At 43.4% G+C, this 20,815-nt stretch overlaps 1 long non-coding RNA gene across 1 annotated transcript in view; it reads left to right on the top strand.

Annotated features, from left to right (window-relative positions):
• Positions 1-5,085: 5,085 nt before the first annotated feature.
• The window catches only part of LOC309567710, a 47,626-nt gene continuing 31,896 nt past the window's right edge, over positions 5,086-20,815 (top strand). The window contains exon 1 of the long non-coding RNA XR_014225954.1: positions 5,086-5,193. This is a non-coding gene — a long non-coding RNA (uncharacterized lncRNA). The remainder of the gene's footprint in view (positions 5,194-20,815) is intronic.

Below are 20,815 nucleotides of genomic sequence, written 5' to 3'. Positions count from 1 at the left end.
AAGACCCCAAAAAAATGCCCAAAAAAAACGCCTGCTGCAAAAACACACCTGGGCGTTTTGTAGCTGGCGTTTTTTTGGGCATTTTTTTGGGGTCTTTGGAGGCAGGCAAAACATCTGAACTTCTGTATAGGGGTATATATACACATACGCTTATATGTATTTATACACATACACACATATAGGTGTTATAGCAGAGAAGCCATATGGGTGTTAATTATTTAATTAGCGCAAGCATAGGTTTCTGCTATTTTCACACCTATATGTGTGTATGTGTATATATACATACATGTGTGTGTGTGTATATATACCCCTACACAGAAGTTCTGATGTTATGCCTGGCTCCCAAGACGCCCAAAAAATGCCCAAAAAACCGCCATCTACAAAAACGCCCAGGTGTGTTTTTGCAGCAGGCGTTTTTTTTTGGGCATTTTTTGGGGTCTTTGGAGGCAGGCAAAACATCTGAACTTCTGTATAGGGGTATATATACACACACACTTATATGTATTTATACACATACACACATATAGGTGTTATAGCAGAGAAGCCATATGGGTGTTAATTATTTCATTAGCGCAAGCATAGGTTTCTGCTATTTTCACACCTATATGTGTGTATGTGTATATATACATACATGTGTGTGTGTATATATACCCCTACACAGAAGTTCTGATGTTATGCCTGGCTCCCAAGACGCCCAAAAAATGCCCAAAAAACCGCCATCTACAAAAACGCCCAGGTGTGTTTTTGCAGCAGGCGTTTTTTTTGGGCATTTTTTTGGGGTCTTTGGAGGCAGGCAAAACATCTGAACTTCTGTATAGGGGTATATATACACACACTTATATGTATTTATACACATATAGATGTTATAGCAGAGAAGCCATATGGGTGTTAATTATTTCATTAGCGCAAGCATAGGTTTCTGCTCCTATCACACCTATATGTGTGTATGTGTGTATGTGTATATATACATACATGTGTGTGTGTGTGTATATATACCCCTACGCAGAAGTTAAGATGTCATGTCTGACTCCAAACATGTCCTCAAAAAAGCCCTATAAACGCCTGCAGCAAAAAGCAGGGTTACAGGGGCGAAGCCATATCCCTGTTCTATAAGTGTTCTAAGAGAAACAATCTTTTCTCTATACCGGTCACCCTGACATGGAAGGGTTTTGTCACCCTGCCATAGCAGTCAGAGTCAGTTAACCCTACACTACATTACGGTCCCCTTACACTTAACACTTTCCCTACAGAAACTAGATTATTAAATCTAACTATAGTGGAAAATAGTACCCTAACTACACTAGATATCCCTTTCCTCACACTAATAATTGCTAAATGACACTTTGAAGCAGAAGTAACAGAACTGCTTCCACTCTCTTCCACGTCCCTGTATTACAATGCTAGGAATTTGGCGGGGCTATCTTATATACTGGGGGGCGTATTCACTAATGATTGGCCTCTGGACCCCCTAGTCACTCCAATCGCATTCCTAGCATTCTCCGGCCCCCTCAATTGGCTTTTACTGATGGTTCTGGTCCAATCACAGGCTTTTAAAGCCCATTTCCTGTCCCATTGCATTTTGGTCGGTTCTGGTTGCCAAATTCCGAACTTTTTCAGCAAAAAGTTCGGAATTCGGCCGAACCTCGAACAGTCAATGTTCAGGTCGAACCGATGGTCGACCCGAACCGTTCGATCATCCCTATTCAGCATAACTGAACCTGCGATCTGTGTCTGTGTCACAGAACCCCCTCCCCCACACACATCAGTAAGCATGAGGCACACATTTAACCCCTTTGATCACTAACAGTGTTAACCCCTTCCCTGCCAGTGTCATTATTATAGTAACAGTGCATATTTTTAGCACTGATTACTGTATTAATGTCACTGGTCCCCCCAAAAGTGTCAAAAATTTCAGTTGGGGGTCCGATCTGTCCTCAGCAATGTCACAGTCCCGCAAAAAATCACAGATCCCCGCCATTTCTAGTAAAAAAAAAAAACAATAAAAATGACAAATCTTTGCCGTAGTTAGTAACTTTAGCGCAAACCAATCAAAATACGCTTATTGTGATTTTTTTATACCAAAAATATGTAGCAGAAAACAAATTGGCCTAAAATGTTAAAAAATTTTGATTTGTAAATTTTTTTGGGGAATGTTATAGTGTATAGCAGAATGTGAAAAATATTGTTTTTTTTTTTTTCGAAATTGTCACTCTTTTTTTCAAAAATTTAAAATCGCACATGTGATCAAACACCACCAAAAGAAAGCTCTATTTGTGGGGTAAAAAAGGACGTAAATTTAATTTGGGTACATTGCACCATGACCGCGCAATTGTCCGTTAAATTAACGCAGTGCTGAATCACAAAATATGGCCTGGTCAGGAAGAAATTTATTTGTAAGAGGAAAAGAGCAAAAAGAAAGGAGGAAGAGAAAGGAGAAGAAGGAAAAGATTAAAACATGAAAAATCTTCATATACAATGTGAGCAACATAATGTGTCAGAATTATCTTGACCAGCGTTAGAAAGATATGTGGACCAGGCCCGGGGCGCCACCCCGCCAGGGAGGGCGCCCTGAGCCTCAGCCAGTGGTCTCATAAGGGAACTATACCAATATATGGATGGCCTACTTGGGGAACGTGAGTCAACACAGAAAGGGACGGAAGGGGGCTCACCCCACGTCCACTGCTTCCTACGCGTTACCAAGCGCTTTTGAGGGGGGGGTGGGAAAGAAGTTCATTGGGGTATCACAAGGATCCCAATCGGGTCAGAAATAAGATTTTCAGGTCCTATAAAATAAGGACAAGAACAGTGCCATCTCAGTGTTCAGTCAGGCATAAATCCTGTTTGACCATGGTTTGTCCTAAGTGGTGGTAGGGTCATTCACCGATGGAATCTCTGTGTGCACATAGCAGAGCAGAATCTCGGGTCAGAGTGTTATCTGCAAGGGTTGAGAACTTCTCTTTGTAATCAGGGGAAGGGAATGATGGGACAGCCACGACAGGCCTGTCAGGCCCTCGGGGTGAAGGGGCTGGGAGATGAGCCTGAATCAGGATGCTGGTGACCTCTTTTAAGGTTTTTGCGGTTAGCTGGCAACCAGGGTTGAGGGAGCTGGAGGGCCGGGAAGTCCATTGATCCCCTCCAATCTGGGAAATCGACCGTTTCTAGTCCAAGAGTAGATAAGAAGTGCGGGAGGTCATCCTTAGTATGCAGTGTGCTTGTTTGCCATCTTTGGTCACCTGCAAGTAAAATGGGAATCCCCATCGATATGTTGGCTAGGATGGCAGCCAGCAAGGGCCAGAGTGCCCTACACTCCATGAGGGTACTCCTCAATATGTCTTGATAGAAGAAAAGGCTGGCTCTGTCAAAGTATGATTTCTTGCGCATTTTCTGCATAATGCTAACTTTGAGAGTATATTTGTGTAGTTTGCATATAACATCTCTGAAGTTGTCAACATCCTGAGAAGGAGGTCGAAGTGCCCTATGGGCCCAATCAATTTCAATAGGGGCCATGTCAGGGAGCTCTTTAATTTCTCAAAATATGCCCGTCAGGGTGGGGATGATATCTCTTGGGCCCGTAGCTTCTGCAAGGCCACGGATATTACCCCTAAAATCTACGGTTTTCAAAGTCATCAAGCTGGTTCAACATGGCTTCCATTTTCTGGTCCTGTGCCACACTCTGGTCTGAAGCCTGGATATTGTGAGAAGGAGGTAAAATCTTCCGGTCTTAAAGTGGTTACAAACACACTTATTGAGAATTTTTTTTGTCAAAGACAAGCAGCTAAATACATTTTGGCCTAAATATATGACAAAAATTGAATATATTGGATATTTTTTAACTGTCAAAGTAGAAAATGTCAATTTTTCGCAAAAGTTTCATTTTTTTTTTATTAATATCGCAAAAAATAAAAAGCGCAGAGGTGATCAAATACCACCAAGATAGCTCTGTTTGTAGGAAAAAAAAGTATGTAAATTTAGTTTGGGTACAGAATTGCATGACCGCGCAATTGTCAGCTAAAATCACGCAGTGCCAAGTTGAAAAAAGTGGCCTGGTCATTAAGCAGCCAAATCCTCCGGGGCTAAAGTGGTTAAGAAGCTAAATTAAAAGCCAGCAAGGACAATTGTCTTTAGGAATTCAACACTTCATACCAAGATTAAAATGTATGCTTTTGTGTAAATAACAGTTGTACAATTTGAATCAATGCAGGACAGTTGCTTTTATATACTTTACGACTATTTTTTTATGGCCATGTACTCGTATTCTCATTCTCAAATTCCAGAATTCACAATAATGGCAGATTACGATTTCCAAGGCGTAGGTTTGAAACTATTTTCAAGGTCTGGGCATGGGCACATGTGCTGCTTCATAGTCGTAGGCTGTGGTAGAAATTTTTATGGCAGGTAAGAGGTGATAACACTTGGCAATGACTCTCTGGAGTAGTTTTCTAAACGTTACTGAACTGCTGAAAACTTAATTGAAAGGAAACAAGCAAAAGCTCAAGGCATCTTGCATTTTCCATTATCTTCTATTCTGTGCGTCTTCTTTTTTAAGTACATTTTTTCTGATCACGATTGGGAAAAAAGGTGCACGCCATAGTTAGCAAAAGTAGTACTGAGCCCACCACAAAAGCCCAGCTGTTATACAATGTTTGTTTGCTCTTCTGGAAATTTCATCACAGGGGGAAACCACAGAACCAAGAAGGGCTTGGCTGCACAGATTGTAAACAGATCGTTATATTGTAACAAATCTCTCCATACACCACCCTAAGAACAAAACTGACAGAAATTTTCAAGTACATGCTGGAAAACCCTTTCTTTTACAAGCAAGAGCAGTGAGTAAAAAAAATAAATATATAGTGAAACACATAGATAGTTTCATAGGGGTATAGAATGGACAATGGTTTCTGCCATTAAAACAATTAAATGTTTTGTAAGGGCCTTTTACGTCAAACACTTGAACGCAGTAAGCAGTGAGCACCTCCTTATATTGAAGTATGAGAAATACTAGGTGCCATCTCTTTGTTGTGTGCATCATGCTACTCTTTTATTGTCCCTATAAAAGGAACAGAGAAACAAGCCTCCTAGGCTTCAGCTTTCTTGTCTGGCACTAAACTCATCAAGAAGAACCTTGAAACCTCCACTATATTCTACAACGTGTTCTTAGCCATAAATCAGAGGCAGACCTACAATCATTTAAATGTGAGTACTGGCAGATCTAACAGCAGACTTATATTTTAAAATGTTGTATTCTATGTGCACTGCATACCTCATTCCAGTATTGCTGATATATATTACAGAACTGATTTATACTATATGCAATTTTTTCTATACAAAATTGTGATTTCAATTATTTAAAAAATAATATGCACACTACTGCCAAACACATTGAAATAGGTTTAAAAGACAGATATACTGTATAGAAAATGTATAGATACAAAAATTGTATAAATCTCATTCTTGTCTTTCTTTCATCCCTTCCTTCCTTCCTTTTTTCCTACTTATAGAAATATAAATATTTTAAAAGCTTTTCTAGTTAAGTGCATTTGCTATTTTGCTAAACAATAGGAAACTGTACATAAGCAATAATAATAAAAAATATATGATAAACTGAAATAGATTTAGAAATATTCTGTATTTTAATTAAAACTGGTAAACAAAGATAAATATGCAAATCTTTATTTTTTCTCTTCCTTCTTTCCATCCCCACAGCAAGGCAAAGCAACATTTACTTTCAGGCTAGTGCTAAACTAAAGCTAAAAACTAAAAAACAAAACTAGCTACTAAACTTTTCCTTTGCATTACTGTTGCTTTGTTTGCCACCAAGAGCATTGAGAAATACTCAGTACTTCCGGTTTTAAGGGAACATGATTCATTTATCTGTCACTATCATGATAGCACTGGTCCTGGGCAAGTGGCCACTCAGGGGCCAGCGCTGTCACTTGACAAAAAAATTATCCTGTGTAAGCTCCAACTGTGATCTTCAAGGACAAGACTTATTCTTCTAGCTCCTGGAGATAAACAAAGGGGTAGGAAAGCTGGGAAAGGGTACATTTAGGGCGCCAGCTTTGAAGTAATTCAATTGCTTTACACTTCACGTTAAATCCTTTTTCAATATACAGTATTACTGCAATCTTTGAAGTCTTTCACAGTTCCAAACATTTGCTGTTTGCTATGCAGTGGGACACTGTACACAAGCAGCTCTCTTACGCACATGTACCTACAGTTAATAACATTTCACAACATCCCTCTGCAACAGTTCGAAAATAATCAATGTGATTTTTCAGTCAGTGATAATTTCATATGGGATAGATATATAATCTTGTTGGTCAAAATTGTTATTTAACTAACAAAAATGCTAATTCCTGAAACCTGAAAATGACCAAAACGTGCTGATTTTCAAATATTTATAACAGGGCAAATCGGAAAAATTAACAAGAACAATAATGCATTTAAAGACCAATTCAGGTAAAACATAAAACCGGATTAACTAATGCCATCCAGAAAACACTGCAACTGTGCTAAAATTACACAGTCCTTCTAGTTTACCCTATTCTGAGTTTTGTAATCCACTTGAGACAGAATCCACACTTTTAATACCAGAATCACTTTGAGTGTACAGCCAATAGCCTGTGCTGTGTAACTTCTTCTTTCTTTGCTTTCAGCATCCCCAATCAAATCTAAAACTTTCATGGCAGGTTTAAACCTGACCTGACTGGGGACTTTTTTCAGAAAATAAATCCATCAATAAATTACAAGATTTCATGGGAAGATGAACAGTAAAATGTTTTTTTTTTCTTTTTTTTTTCCGAGAGAATTACATTGCCCTTCACCAAAGAATTGAAGTACTTGCACATGGGGTCCAACAGTAGGGGAAGGAACATTTTATAATATGTTTGGTGAATCCGTAAGGGACCTCACAGTAGATTCTAACTCAGCCGATGTGATTGGGGAATTTCAGGTCAGAACGTTGTTCATCCGTCAGAGGCGGGGAAGCCAGTCTCAGATAAATATTCTTGGATACCAGTCAACCGAGTAGCCTGAGCATCCGGGGGAAATAGTCCTGCCTAAGTTTTATAGTTCTGCATAATAATCGCAAAACCCTGTGGCAATTTTAGATGACTGGAAAACGAACTAAGCTTATGCACACACATTTGTGTATGCTTCTTGCGTGAAGCTCTTGCAAGCATACGGCCCCATTTATTTCATGTGGTCTGGCAAGTGTAAAAACAGTTCTCTAAGTTCAGTCAGCTTTGTCAAAGCCTCGGGGTCTCCGCTATGTTTATGCCTAAGTTCTGCTTGTTAGAGGGCAGAAAGTACCCTCTGAATGTCTGCTTGGTGTTCCCTCTTAAGCATAGTGCCAAGGGAGATATGGCTCTCCCACACTATCCCCTCACCAAGATCTTCCATAGTGTTTTCTGTGAAGTAGCGTGTCAGAACCTCTGAGACCTTTGAGACTGCCACAGAATCATCCATGAGGTTTTCATTCAGTCGCCACTACCAGGTCCTATGGGTACCAGATGACAAGGCGATAGCAACCGTAATCGGTACATGGTCTGAGATAGTAATGTTCTCAATCAATGATTGCTGCAGAAGCTCAAAAGTGGAGTGATCCACACAATGAAGGTCAATACGGGTATATACGTTGTGCACTTATATACTTGTATATACTTGTAATAGCTAAAGTCTCTGTCTGTAGGATGAAGTACTCTCCAGGTGTCTATCAGGATATGTGCCTGCAAGGTTTTGCGGAAGTGTTTAAGAAAAGCATATGAGTGGGTGGGTTGCCTATATGATGTGTCAAGCAAGGAGTCGGGACTGACGTTGAAGACACCTCCAAGGATCAGACAGCCCTCCTTAAACTCGGCTAGACACTTCAAGACTGCATCAATAAAGGTGAGTTGGTTTGCATTAGGGGCATAAATAGTGGTAAACTTCTTCCCTGCAATAGTCCCCTTCAGGAAAATGTAGCGACCCTGAGGGGCCACCTGATTCCCCGTGGGTTAAAAAGGGTAGGATTTATGAATTGCAATAGCTGTACCCCTAGTTTTACAGATCGGGGACATACTGAGAAACCACTGACTATATAGGTGGGTGGGCAGCTTTGGTATCGACTGAGAGATAAAATGAGTCTCCTGCAGAAAGATCACCTGCGCCCCTCAATTTCTTCAACTCCCACCACAACTTGCTACGTCTGCACGGGGAACAGAGACCATGAACATTGTAGGATATTACCTTAAGAGTTGCCATATTGGATCAGGGGGGCAGCTGAACCACCAGATGAGCTAACATGGTGGGTAACAGGGTGAAAATTTATTTGTAAGAGGAAAAGAGCAAAAAGAAAGGAGGAAGAGAAAGGAGAAGAAGGAAAAGATTAAAACATGAAAAATCTTCATATACAATGTGAGCAACATAATGTGTCAGAATTATCTTGACCAGCGTTAGAAAGATATGTGGACCAGGCCCGGGGCGCCACCCCGCCAGGGAGGGCGCCCTGAGCCTCAGCCAGTGGTCTCATAAGGGAACTATACCAATATATGGATGGCCTACTTGGGGAACGTGAGTCAACACAGAAAGGGACGGAAGGGGGCTCACCCCACGTCCACTGCTTCCTACGCGTTACCAAGCGCTTTTGAGGGGGGGGGTGGGAAAGAAGTTCATTGGGGTATCACAAGGATCCCAATCGGGTCAGAAATAAGATTTTCAGGTCCTATAAAATAAGGACAAGAACAGTGCCATCTCAGTGTTCAGTCAGGCATAAATCCTGTTTGACCATGGTTTGTCCTAAGTGGTGGTAGGGTCATTCACCGATGGAATCTCTGTGTGCACATAGCAGAGCAGAATCTCGGGTCAGAGTGTTATCTGCAAGGGTTGAGAACTTCTCTTTGTAATCAGGGGAAGGGAATGATGGGACAGCCACGACAGGCCTGTCAGGCCCTCGGGGTGAAGGGGCTGGGAGATGAGCCTGAATCAGGATGCTGGTGACCTCTTTTAAGGTTTTTGCGGTTAGCTGGCAACCAGGGTTGAGGGAGCTGGAGGGCCGGGAAGTCCATTGATCCCCTCCAATCTGGGAAATCGACCGTTTCTAGTCCAAGAGTAGATAAGAAGTGCGGGAGGTCATCCTTAGTATGCAGTGTGCTTGTTTGCCATCTTTGGTCACCTGCAAGTAAAATGGGAATCCCCAGCGATATGTTGGCTAGGATGGCAGCCAGCAAGGGCCAGAGTGCCCTACACTCCATGAGGGTACTCCTCAATATGTCTTGATAGAAGAAAAGGCTGGCTCTGTCAAAGTATGATTTCTTGCGCATTTTCTGCATAATGCTAACTTTGAGAGTATATTTGTGTAGTTTGCATATAACATCTCTGAAGTTGTCAACATCCTGAGAAGGAGGTCGAAGTGCCCTATGGGCCCAATCAATTTCAATAGGGGCCATGTCAGGGAGCTCTTTAATTTCTCAAAATATGCCCGTCAGGGTGGGGATGATATCTCTTGGGCCCGTAGCTTCTGCAAGGCCACGGATATTACCCCTAAAATCTACGGTTTTCAAAGTCATCAAGCTGGTTCAACATGGCTTCCATTTTCTGGTCCTGTGCCACACTCTGGTCTGAAGCCTGGATATTGTGAGAAGGGTCTCGTCAAATCTTTGCTCCAATGTCTCCAGTCTTGTCCCCAAGTGTGTGGTTACTACTTTAAGCAGAGTAATGTCCTCTTTAAAGGCCCTTTCCTCTCTAATAATAAACCTATCCAGGTCTTCCCGAGTAGGTAGAGACCAGATGTGTCTTTTGATGTCCCCATCTTCCATGAGGTCTGCCAACTCAGAGCCCCTGTCTTGTGAAGCCGTGGAGCCAGGGGAGGCTGGAGGGACACAATCACTCATCAATCTTGGAGAGGGGATCTGTGACACTGTGATCTGGGTGAGCTGGGCCATGTGCTGTTGCTAGGCCTTTGCAGCTGGCGCCATCTTGGATGTCTCTGTCCCCCCTCCGTGGGTCCCGGGGAAGAACATTTCCAGCTGTCCCTGCCGGGAGCGATCGGACCTCAGAGGCTGGGATGTGGTCTGCCGTCTCTGGGACATGTTTGGGGCCATCTAGAAGCAGGATCCCCCTGTGTGCTTCAGTAGATGTAGCAGTAGACGCGGAGCTGAGGCAAAGCACCGCCTCACTTCTCCATAGCCAGGACATGCCCCCTGTAAAATGTGTTCTGGATATTTCCTCAATGATGTCAATGGGGTTTTCCACAGTGATACACAAAGGGATAAGAACTTACTTTTACTCGAATATATAAGTCTTTTCAGTTACACAAAAATATAAATAATCTTATCAACTTCAGTACAACCAGCCTTTCGGGTTTTTCTCATGCGATCACTGACGGCAGCTATAGCCACCAGCAGTGATCGTTGTATTCTGATCGTTGGGAAACCTCCTGCTGACAGAATACAATAGCGCAGTGGGGGGATTTCCCCATCAACACTGACTGTGTTGATGAGTGAATCAAGCTATTTTCTTTACCTTTAACTCATGGTTGAAGAAAGGAAGATTGCATAATCTATGGCTTGCTTAAAGCGATTGTAAAGTCTACTTTTTTTTCCTATGAAAATAACAAGCGTGTTAAAATTACCTGCTCTGTTGTATTGGATTTGCACAGAGCAGCCCAGATCGTCCTCTTCTCAGGTCCCTGTTCTATGATCCTGCCCCCTCCCTCCTGTTGAGTGCACTCACAGCAAGCAGCTTGCTATGGGGGCACCCGAGTCGAGTCACAGCTCTGCATTAAGATAAAAAAACCTTCTGACTTTACAACTCCTTTAAGGTGTATTTTAGAAAAATAAATAAATAAAGTGTGCTATCTTGTATCAATGTGTGATCACAAAAATCACTAATATGTAACAAGTCCATAGTGCCCCAAAGTTTGCTGTAAATGTGGACCAACTTATGAGGTATAACTATCAGTCTATGAAAGACAGTTTATAAGTTCAAAACATATACTGTATATTCTGCTCGCTGAACTCAAGACAGTCCTTCTATATGTGAAATAACATTCTAAATAGCTTCCAATGGTGAACAGGGAATTATCGGGTGAAAATCCAATATAATGAAATAAGGTAATGGCCGCTTACCAGCTCACTGCGGGTAAGCAGCAATATATCACCAGACCTCTCTGTAGATTAAATGGGATCCCTCTCTGTTAATTCTCTGGCTGCTGGCTTGTATGTTGGAACAGCTGATACAAAAACAGGCAGGTCGGCTTCTCTGCACGCAGTCTCGATCTTGCTTCACACAATGCTTACGGCTAGGGTCATTGTTACATCAGCTGACCAGCTCAGTAGACAATTAGCGTGCCAGGGAAAGAGAGAGGCTGATTCGGCATTATCATTTTAAACAGGAAAATTTATTAAAAGCGAAGTGCACTTACATCAGATGAGAAATAAAACACAGTGGATAAAAATGACACGTCCGCCTGCAGTGCGGACCATGCAAAGTGACAGACGCTGGCTACTCCGTCCGACGCGTTTCCCCCTCTGGCAGGCGTCAACTGGGAATGGAGTTAGGTGTATTTTAGCCTACTAACCTCTCCAGTTCATTTTAGTCGATTAAAACCGAAAAGGTTTAGTTATATTGTAATGCATTATTTAAGCATTTCTCTAGAATTGACAAACTCATTATATACTCCTGGAGTAAAAATCTAACATGTTATTATTTTTGGTGTTGAGGTTTGAACATGCACTACAGACACAGATATAGCTATTGTGATATATACAGTCTTTATAAATAAAACCAAGTTTCATAAACAAACAATAATGTTACTTTTTTGACAAACAGAAGTCCAACTTTAAAATATAAAAAAAGCAAAAAACAAAAAACAAAACTCTATTGGCTGTAATGCCATTACACATATTACCTGAATATTTTACCAACATTAAATATTTAGAAGAAAATAACAAAAGCCTTTTTCTTAATTTTATTTTCTTTCAGCTGTTTAGTAGACGCAAGTTTCGATTTTATTTTACTCATAGTCTTTTGACTAAATACTATTTTACTTTTAGTCATATTTTAGTCTGTTAACTAAAATGGCATTTTAGTTTTAGTCATATTTTAGTTATCTTAACTGTTTTTGTTTTAGTCGTATTTTAGTCTAAAATAGTGTTAATTTAGTCAACGAAAATATTTTCATTGCAGAAATGAACACTGCTATATGGACTTTTGAAATTGATCTTTTATGAGCCTTTTGAGCACATTTGGACATTCAGCACTTTGCACTGTTTTTTCACATGGATACTATGTATGCTTTTAATGTATGCTTTTATGTAACACTATTTTCCTCTTTTTTTTTGAGAATTTTTGACTCTCATAGTGGTCATTCAATTCATTAGTTTATTGTTAGTGCAGTATAGTGCAGTATAATTTTATTCAATATTTGTTTTTTTCACATATGGGATTTTCACTTTATGCTTGCAGCTTAATTTCAATAGTGTGTGCACAATCTTATTTATTTATTTTATATGCTTATTATTTACATTTTTATTAATTTTCAATGCAATGCAAACATACAAAAACCCATTTCCACGAGATGAGTAATAGACAAGGGAATGGGAATGAGGCAGGGCATGTGGAGGGGGTGATAACTATCAATGTTACAAAACATTGATAGTTATCACTCACTCCACATGCCCTCCCTCATTCCCATCCCCTTGTCTATTACTCATCTATTTCACTTTTGTGCATCCTCCTATTCTTCTCCATTTGCCTATTTCCCCTCTTCCTCCCCTGCCCAAATTTCTAAATATTGGCTGGTCTTTTTAAAGTCTGCCCATTCCTCCCATTTGTTTGAGAAACCCTCTGTCTGATCTTCCTCTCTGGTGCCTAGGTTCTCCATATCATAAATATATTAAATTCTTTTAAACCAGTGTCTAAGTGTGGGGCTTTCTGGTTCTTGCCATTTTTTTTGGAATTGCCCCCTTTGCTGTGTTTATTAGGTTTGGTACTATTGTACTTTTATAATACTTTTTTGTTTTATCAGTTTTATGGAATAAGCAGACCCATGGCTCGTTAATGATATCTACCCCTGTAATCTCCCCAATACTTTGTTGTACCTTCTGCCAGTTGTCATGAATCTTAGGGCAGTTCCACCAAATATGGAACATCTTGCCCTTCATGCCGCAACCCCTTCCAACAAAGCGGGGATTTCTCTGGTTGGTATTTTTTTATTTTACCGGAGTTATATACCATCTTGATAAACATTTAAAGATCAATTCCATGGTGTTTACGTCGGCCGCAAAGTTGTGTACTACTCTCAGTATAATATTTATTTCTTGTTCATTTAATCGTGATCCTATCTCTTTTTCCCATGTGTCTATGAATGGAGGCTTTTTCAGACCCGTCATCCCAGTAGGCATTTTATATATCTGAGATATTGAGATATACTATGTTTTATTTTTGTTTGTGGGTTACATAGTTTTTCCACAAGGTTGAAGTCCTTCTCGGACCTTGTGGGTTTTGGCAAGGATCCCACAAAATGTTTTAGCTAAAAATATCCCCATTCAGGGACATGGTTTCCCCCCTCCTTTTAAGTTTGTGATATGGCTTTATCTTTCCTCCTTGTATAATGTCTTTTAACTGCATATTTTATATCCAATTACCATATGGTGTCTCGTTCCCTGGTGCAAAGTATTTTGTGCCTTCTAGTGATAATAGTGGTGAATTACATTCCAATCTGGCCAGTCTGTGTATTGTGTCTCATGTCTTGTAAACGACTCTTGTGTCCTTTCATGTGTATCTACAGATGTTTCCCTATATTTAGGTGAAATCCAAATATTCTTGTTAAGCTGTATTCTACTTAATGTGGTTTTGATATTTATACATCTATTATCTCAATTTATTTTTGTCCATTCTATCATCCGTGAGATTATAACCATGAGATTTATATGCTATGTAATATCTTGTTATATCTGTTGCGGCTAATCCCCCTGTGTGATTTGTCTTTACTAAGTGCCATATACTGTAATCTAGGCTTCTTCCTCTGCCAAATGAACTTTAATATCATTGTTTTTATTGCTTTAAAATATGTCTGTGGGATATCTATTGGTAACATTTGAAATTTGTTTAAGCTTTGGGGCTTCTTGACCATATTTATTCTGCCCAGCAAAGAGAGTGGGCGTGTTGAAATTTTTTTTATATCTGCTTTTATTTTGTTTAGCATAGGGATATAGTTGACATGGTAAAAGTTTTTTAAAGATGTTAAAGAGTTAGGTTTATCCCAAGGTATTTTAGTTCTGTTTTCGCCCATGTAAAAGGGAATTCTTTTTGTAATGCCAGTTCTTCTCTTTTTAAAATTCTCTGTTCAAAATTTCTGACTTTATTGGATTCATCTTAAAATTTGAGAGTTCCCCATATTTTTTTAGCTCTTTGATTACATTCAGAAGTGTTATTCTAGGGTTAGTAATGTAGAACAGAATGTCGTCAGCATATGTTGCTACCTTAGGTTCCTCGTGTCCCACCTCTGCTCCCCCTGTGTCTACGTTGTTCCATATGGTAGCTAGCAATGGTTCCAGTGACAGGACAAACAGCAGGGGCGAAAGTGGATACCCCTGCTTCATTCCGTTAGGCATTTCAAAAGAAGGAGATACATTTCCATTAATCTTTACCGATGCTGTTAGATTACTATACAGTGCTCCTATCTATTGGTTCATCCTAGGGCCAATGCCCAAATCTTCTATTGTTTCTAGCATAAACTCCCAATCTACCTTGTCAAATGCTTTTTCAGCATCTATTGACAGTAGTAAGTTTAGAGTTTTAACACCTCTAGTTTTGTGTAATAATAGTAACGTTCCTATCCCGTTGTCTTTACCCTCTCTACCTGGGATTAATCCAGTCTGATCTGCATGTATTCGCTCCGGTAATTAAACCTTTTCATCTAGTTGCTGGGACTTTTGCGTTTAATTTTGTGTCCATATTTAGTAATGCTATTGGCATATAACTAGAGCACAGGGTTTCGTGTTTTCCTTCTTTAGGTATTACTGTTACAAACGCTTGTAGTGATTCTACTCTCATTTCCTTTCCTTCTCCTATCCAATTCATATATCTTCAATGTTTTGGTACTAGTATTTTCTTAAACTTTCTATAATAGCAGATAGTGAGCCCATCAGGTCCTGGGCTTCTCCCTGTTGCTGAATTTTTTATTGCTACCATTATCTCCTCCTGTGAGATTGGTGCCTCAAGAGTTTGCAGTTTTTCTGTTGATATTACAGGCAATGTTGCTTCTTTTATGTACAGTATTTTTGTATCTTTTGTTTTCTTTTTGTTCTGCTTCTTGTGGCCCCTTTTGCCTCACTGTATATAGGGCACCTTAGTAACTCTGGAATGATTTGACTATTTCTGTTAAGTGTACGATTTCTCCTCTTTTATTTATTTTTTTTCTATATGGTTAATCAACTTTTTATTCTTTAAAAATCTTTCTAAGTACTTCCCAGGTGTTGGGATTCGAACCTGTGACCAGCCACATCCCAGGCGGTAGCCCTGCTTACTAGGCTACCGTCCGCTCTTAACATTCCTCCCTGAACATTCTTCCCTGAAGCCTATCATTTCAACCTTAGTCTTGCCAAGCCTTGCTTATCACCCTTGATTCCCCACACCTGGTACTTCCCTATATAAGTCCAGCCCCTTGCACTCCAGTTTGCTGATTATTGAGCTCCTGAGCCTTGATCAAGCTACTCCTCACCTGCTGCTCTTATCTACTACCACAAATCCAACGCTGACCAGGAATTGACTACCGACTACTCTTCTGCTTTGTCCCTACCTACTGAACTGCTACCTTTGTTGCCGATCCGGATTGTCTGACCACGCTTACTGCTGCCCGCCCCGACCTTTGGCTCGTCTGACTTCTCTCTGGTTATCCCTTGTCTGCTCCTCTGCCTTCGGACCGAACCTACACTCTGCCTGGCTGGGTGATCCTGAGGACCGCGTCCTGGTGTTAGCTTGCAGCGCAGTCTATCCCCACCATCTGGGGCTCTAGTGAAAACCAGCTAGCACTTAGTTTCCGCACCTCAGGTAAACCCGTGTCCTCATCAGAGTACTACGCAGAGTCCATCCGGTATCCAGCACCTACTAACTGCCTGTGGTCTTTGCCACTGGGCTCCACTCCTACCTCCGGCCAGCAGTCCTCTGACTCAGGTGAGCCTGTAGGATTGTTACAGAATAATCAGCCCAACTATGGAGTCCGCAATGACCACTCTGTGTAGACAGGTCACTGAACTTCAAGAATTTGGTACTACGTATCAGGAGAAATTTGCCCAGCTCCAAGAAGTAGTCAAAAGCCAACAGAAGGAGATTATTGAACTACAGAGGCAACTCCTAGACGTCCGCGGCGCGGCCGCAGACACCCGCATGCCACTCCCATCAAAATTCGGCGGTGACAGACGCCAGTATCGGGGATTTCTGAACCAATGCCGCATCTATTTTCAGATGAACCCGGCCCCGTTCACCACCGATAAAAAGAAGGTGCTATTCATGATCAATCTCTTGACGGATGAAGCATTAGCATGGGCATCGCCATACGTGGAGTCTAGCAATCTGCTCCTGGACAACCTAACCAACTTCATCACCGCCATGAGCCTAGTCTTCGATGACCCCAACCGCTGTGCGACGGCCAAGGCGCGACTACATAGTCTGCGACAAGGGAGACGCTCCGTCGCCGAATATACCGCCGAATTTCGCCGTTGGGTCACGGACACCACCTGGAACCCAGCAGCACAGAGGAGCCAATTCTGGCGAGGCCTGTCCAAAGCAATAAAAGACGAACTCGCCAGAGTTGAAGCCCTGAACGATCTGGATGACTTTATTCAAGTATGCATCCGGATAGATCAAAGACTCTCCGAGAGGAAGAGGGAAAGATTCTGGTCCTTGGACCACAGACCCTCTTACTCCTTCTCCTCTACCACCCAGCACGACCCCCAGTCAGCACCTGAACCTATGCAGGTCGACGCACTACGGAGGTCTCTATCCACAGCTGAGAAGGAGAGACGGCTGGCCGAAAACCTCTGCCTCTACTGTGGAGAGCCGGGTCATTTTGCCATCAAATGTCCCAATAAGATTCGAAGAACTATTGCCGTCACGGAGCTAAAGGAGCAATCACAGACTCCAACCCCGACAGCAGCCGCTGAAAATAACAACACGGCGGCTCATGGATCCCACTTCATCATCCCCATCCTCATCGACATCGAGGGGCGACAACTCCCCTGTTCTGCGATGTTAGACTCCGGGGTGGGAGGCAACTTTATGGACCTAACCTTCGCCCGCGAAAAGAACATTCCACTGACAATCAAGGCAGCCCCTGTTGACCTGGAAACCGTCGATGGATCCCCACTCTCCTCGGGGCCGGCGACTCACGAGACCATCAAACTACAACTCCTTATAGAACCCGATCACCACGAGAAGATCCACTTCTCGTTGATCGCCTCCCCGAAGTTCCCGGTGATCTTGGGCATCCCATGGTTGGCCACCCACAACCCCTCGGTGGACTGGGAAACCCACTGCATACGGTTCCCGTCCGAGTTCTGCTCGCTAAATTGCTCCCACAAACCCGTCCTTCCACCCGAAGACACCACCATCTCTGAACTTTCCGTCAAGGATCTGCTACCCCCTCAATACCGCGAGTTCCAGGATGTCTGCGACAAGAAAAACGCAGACAAGCTGCCACCACACCGACCCTACGACTGCCCTATAGAACTGTTGCCCGGGGCTGAAATACCCTTTGGCAGTATTTACCCCCTCTCGGAGCCTGAACTCAAGGCCTTGAAAGAGTACCTGGACGAGGACCAAAGGAAGGGGTTCATCCGGCCCTCTACCTCCCCTGCGGGAGCCCCCTTTTTCTTTGTAGAGAAAAAAGACTCCTCCCTGCGTCCCTGCATTGACTACAGGAAGCTTAACGACATTACCGTAAAGAACCGGTATCCACTTCCACTGATTTCAGAACTCCTCGAGAGACTCCGGGCAGCAAAGATTTTCACCAAACTTGACCTTTGAGGGGCCTATAACCTCGTCCGAATCCGCCCTGGGGATGAATGGAAGACCGCCTTTCGGAAACGTTATGGTCATTTCAAGTACCTAGTCATGCCTTTCGGACTCTGCAATGCTCCCGCCGCCTTCCAGCACTTCATTAATGACGTCCTCAGGGACATGCTCAATCTGTTTGTAGTCGTTTACCTGGACGACATCTTGATCTTCTCCGAAGACCTCGAGCAGCACCGCGAACACGTCCGCAGGGTACTGCAGAGACTCCGACAGAACTCTCTCTATATCAAGCTAGAGAAATGTGAGTTTGAGCGAACCACCACTCAGTTCCTCGGATACATCATCTCCCCAGAGGGCCTAAGTATGGACCCGGGGAAGGTCCAAGCCGTGATGAACTGGCCCATTCTGAAAAACGAGAAGGAGATACAAAGATTCATTGGCTTCGCCAACTTCTATCGGAAGTTTATCCGGAACTTCTCCAAGATCATAGCACCAATTACCCAACTCACCAAGAAATCAGTCCCATTCTCCTGGACACCAGAGGCACAGGAGGCCTTCACCAAGTTGAAACTCCTCTTCACTTCTGCTCCAATCCTAATCCACCCTAACCCCGAGCTGCCATTTACAGTCGAAGTGGATGCATCTGACTCTGCAGTGGGGGCTGTTCTGTCACAACGGACAGGGGAGAAGATGCTACTACACCCGTGCGCATATTTCTCCCGCCAGATGTCCCCCTCCGAGAAGAATTATGACATCGGGAACAAGGAACTACTGGCAATCAAGGATGCCTTCTCTGAGTGGAGACACCTGCTGGAGGGAGCCACCAACCCCATAATCGTACTAACTGACCACAAGAACCTCGAGTTCATCCGCAGCGCTAAGAGACTCTCAGCCAGACAGGCCAGATGGAGCCTATTCTTTTCCCGCTTTAACTTTCTCATCACCTATCGCCCCGGATCAAAGAATGGTAAAGCTGACGCCCTCTCCAGAATGTTTTCCGAGCCCTCGCAGAGTAACAAGGGCCAAAACAACATCCTACCCGAGAGAAGGGTCGTAGGGGTCACCTACTCTAAAGAACTCCTGGGCACAATCAAAGAAGGATACGAAAATGACCCCTTCCTTGCCCATCCCACAAGGAATGTCAGCCTTACGTTTAAGAACGGTCATTGGTTTCATCAGGACCTACAGTTATATGTACCAGAAATCGCACGGCTCGAAGTACTCAGACTCAACCATGACTCCAAGCTGGCCGGCCATCTAGGCACAAGAAAGACCCAGGAGCTTCTCTCCCGCTCCTTCTGGTGGCCAACATACAAGGAGGACATCAAGAGGTACATCTCCTCGTGCATGGTCTGTGCCCGCAATAAGACTCCTCGTTCCTCTCCCGTGGGTTTGTTACAACCTCTCCCGATTCCCTCCCGCCCCTGGGGCTCGATCTCCATGGACTTTGTGGTAGACCTTCCTCCTTCAAAAGGGATGAACACCATCCTGGTCGTAGTCGACCGCCTCACCAAGATGGCCCATTTCATCCCCTACAAAGGCCTACCCACCGCCAAACAGACAGCCGATCTTATTCTCAGAGAGGTCTTCAGGCTGCATGGGATCCCGGACGACGTGGTCTCCGACCGAGGTGTACAATTTGCCTCTAAGTTCTGGAAGAACTTTTGCCTGGCACTCGGGGTTAAAGTGAACCTGTCCTCCGCCTTCCACCCTCAGTCAAACGGGCAGACGGAGAGAACTAATCAGACCCTAGAGCAGTACCTACGCTGTTTTAGCTCCCACCTGCAGGATGACTGGCTTGACCATCTCTCCACGGCCGAGTTCGCCTACAACAATGCGGAGCACAGCTCGACCAAGCACAGCCCCTTCTTTGCTAACACAGGCTCACACCCGGTATTCATTCCCCACCTACCCGTCGCCTCCACCCTCTCAGCAGTGGCCGAACGCCTAACAACCCTACAGGAGGCACAAAAGAACATTATAAACAACCTCCAGCTCGCCCAGAGCCGCTTTAAACAGGGAGAAGACAGACGCCCCAGACCCATCCCGGGCTTCCATGTGGGAGACAAGGTATGGCTGTCCACCAGGAACCTCAGATTGAAGGTCCCCTCCAAAAAGTTGGCCCAAAAATACATGGGTCCATTCCGGATCTCCGCGCAAATTAACGAGGTCACGTTCCGGCTCGATCTTCCAGACTCCATTAGGGTGCACCCTGTTTTCCATTGCTCCCTCCTCAAGCCATACGTGGAGAACACCTTCACAGGCCGCCACTCGCCCCCTCCACCACCCGTGAGGGTACAGGGTGAAGAAGAATACGCTGTCGCAAAGATCCTTGACTCCAGGATCCACCGGGGAAGACTACAATACCTAATTGGGTGGGAGGGCTACCCTCCCGAGGATAACTCCTGGGAACCAGAAGAAAATGTCCACGCCCCCAGACTGGTAAAAGAGTTCCACCAACAGCACCCCGATAAGCCTGCCCCTGCGGTGCCCGGAGGTCACCTTGGAAGGGGGGAGTACTGTTGGGATTCGAACCTGTGACCAGCCACATCCCAGGCGGTAGCCCTGCTTACTAGGCTACCGTCCGCTCTTAACATTCCTCCCTGAACATTCTTCCCTGAAGCCTATCATTTCAACCTTAGTCTTGCCAAGCCTTGCTTATCACCCTTGATTCCCCACACCTGGTACTTCCCTATATAAGTCCAGCCCCTTGCACTCCAGTTTGCTGATTATTGAGCTCCTGAGCCTTGATCAAGCTACTCCTCACCTGCTGCTCTTATCTACTACCACAAATCCAACGCTGACCAGGAATTGACTACCG

This window comes from Pelophylax lessonae (assembly GCF_965119305.1).
Source record: "Pelophylax lessonae genome assembly, chromosome: 12".
In the NCBI taxonomy this organism is placed as follows: Eukaryota; Metazoa; Chordata; class Amphibia; order Anura; family Ranidae; genus Pelophylax; species Pelophylax lessonae.
This window is presented reverse-complemented; position numbering and strand designations above follow the sequence as displayed.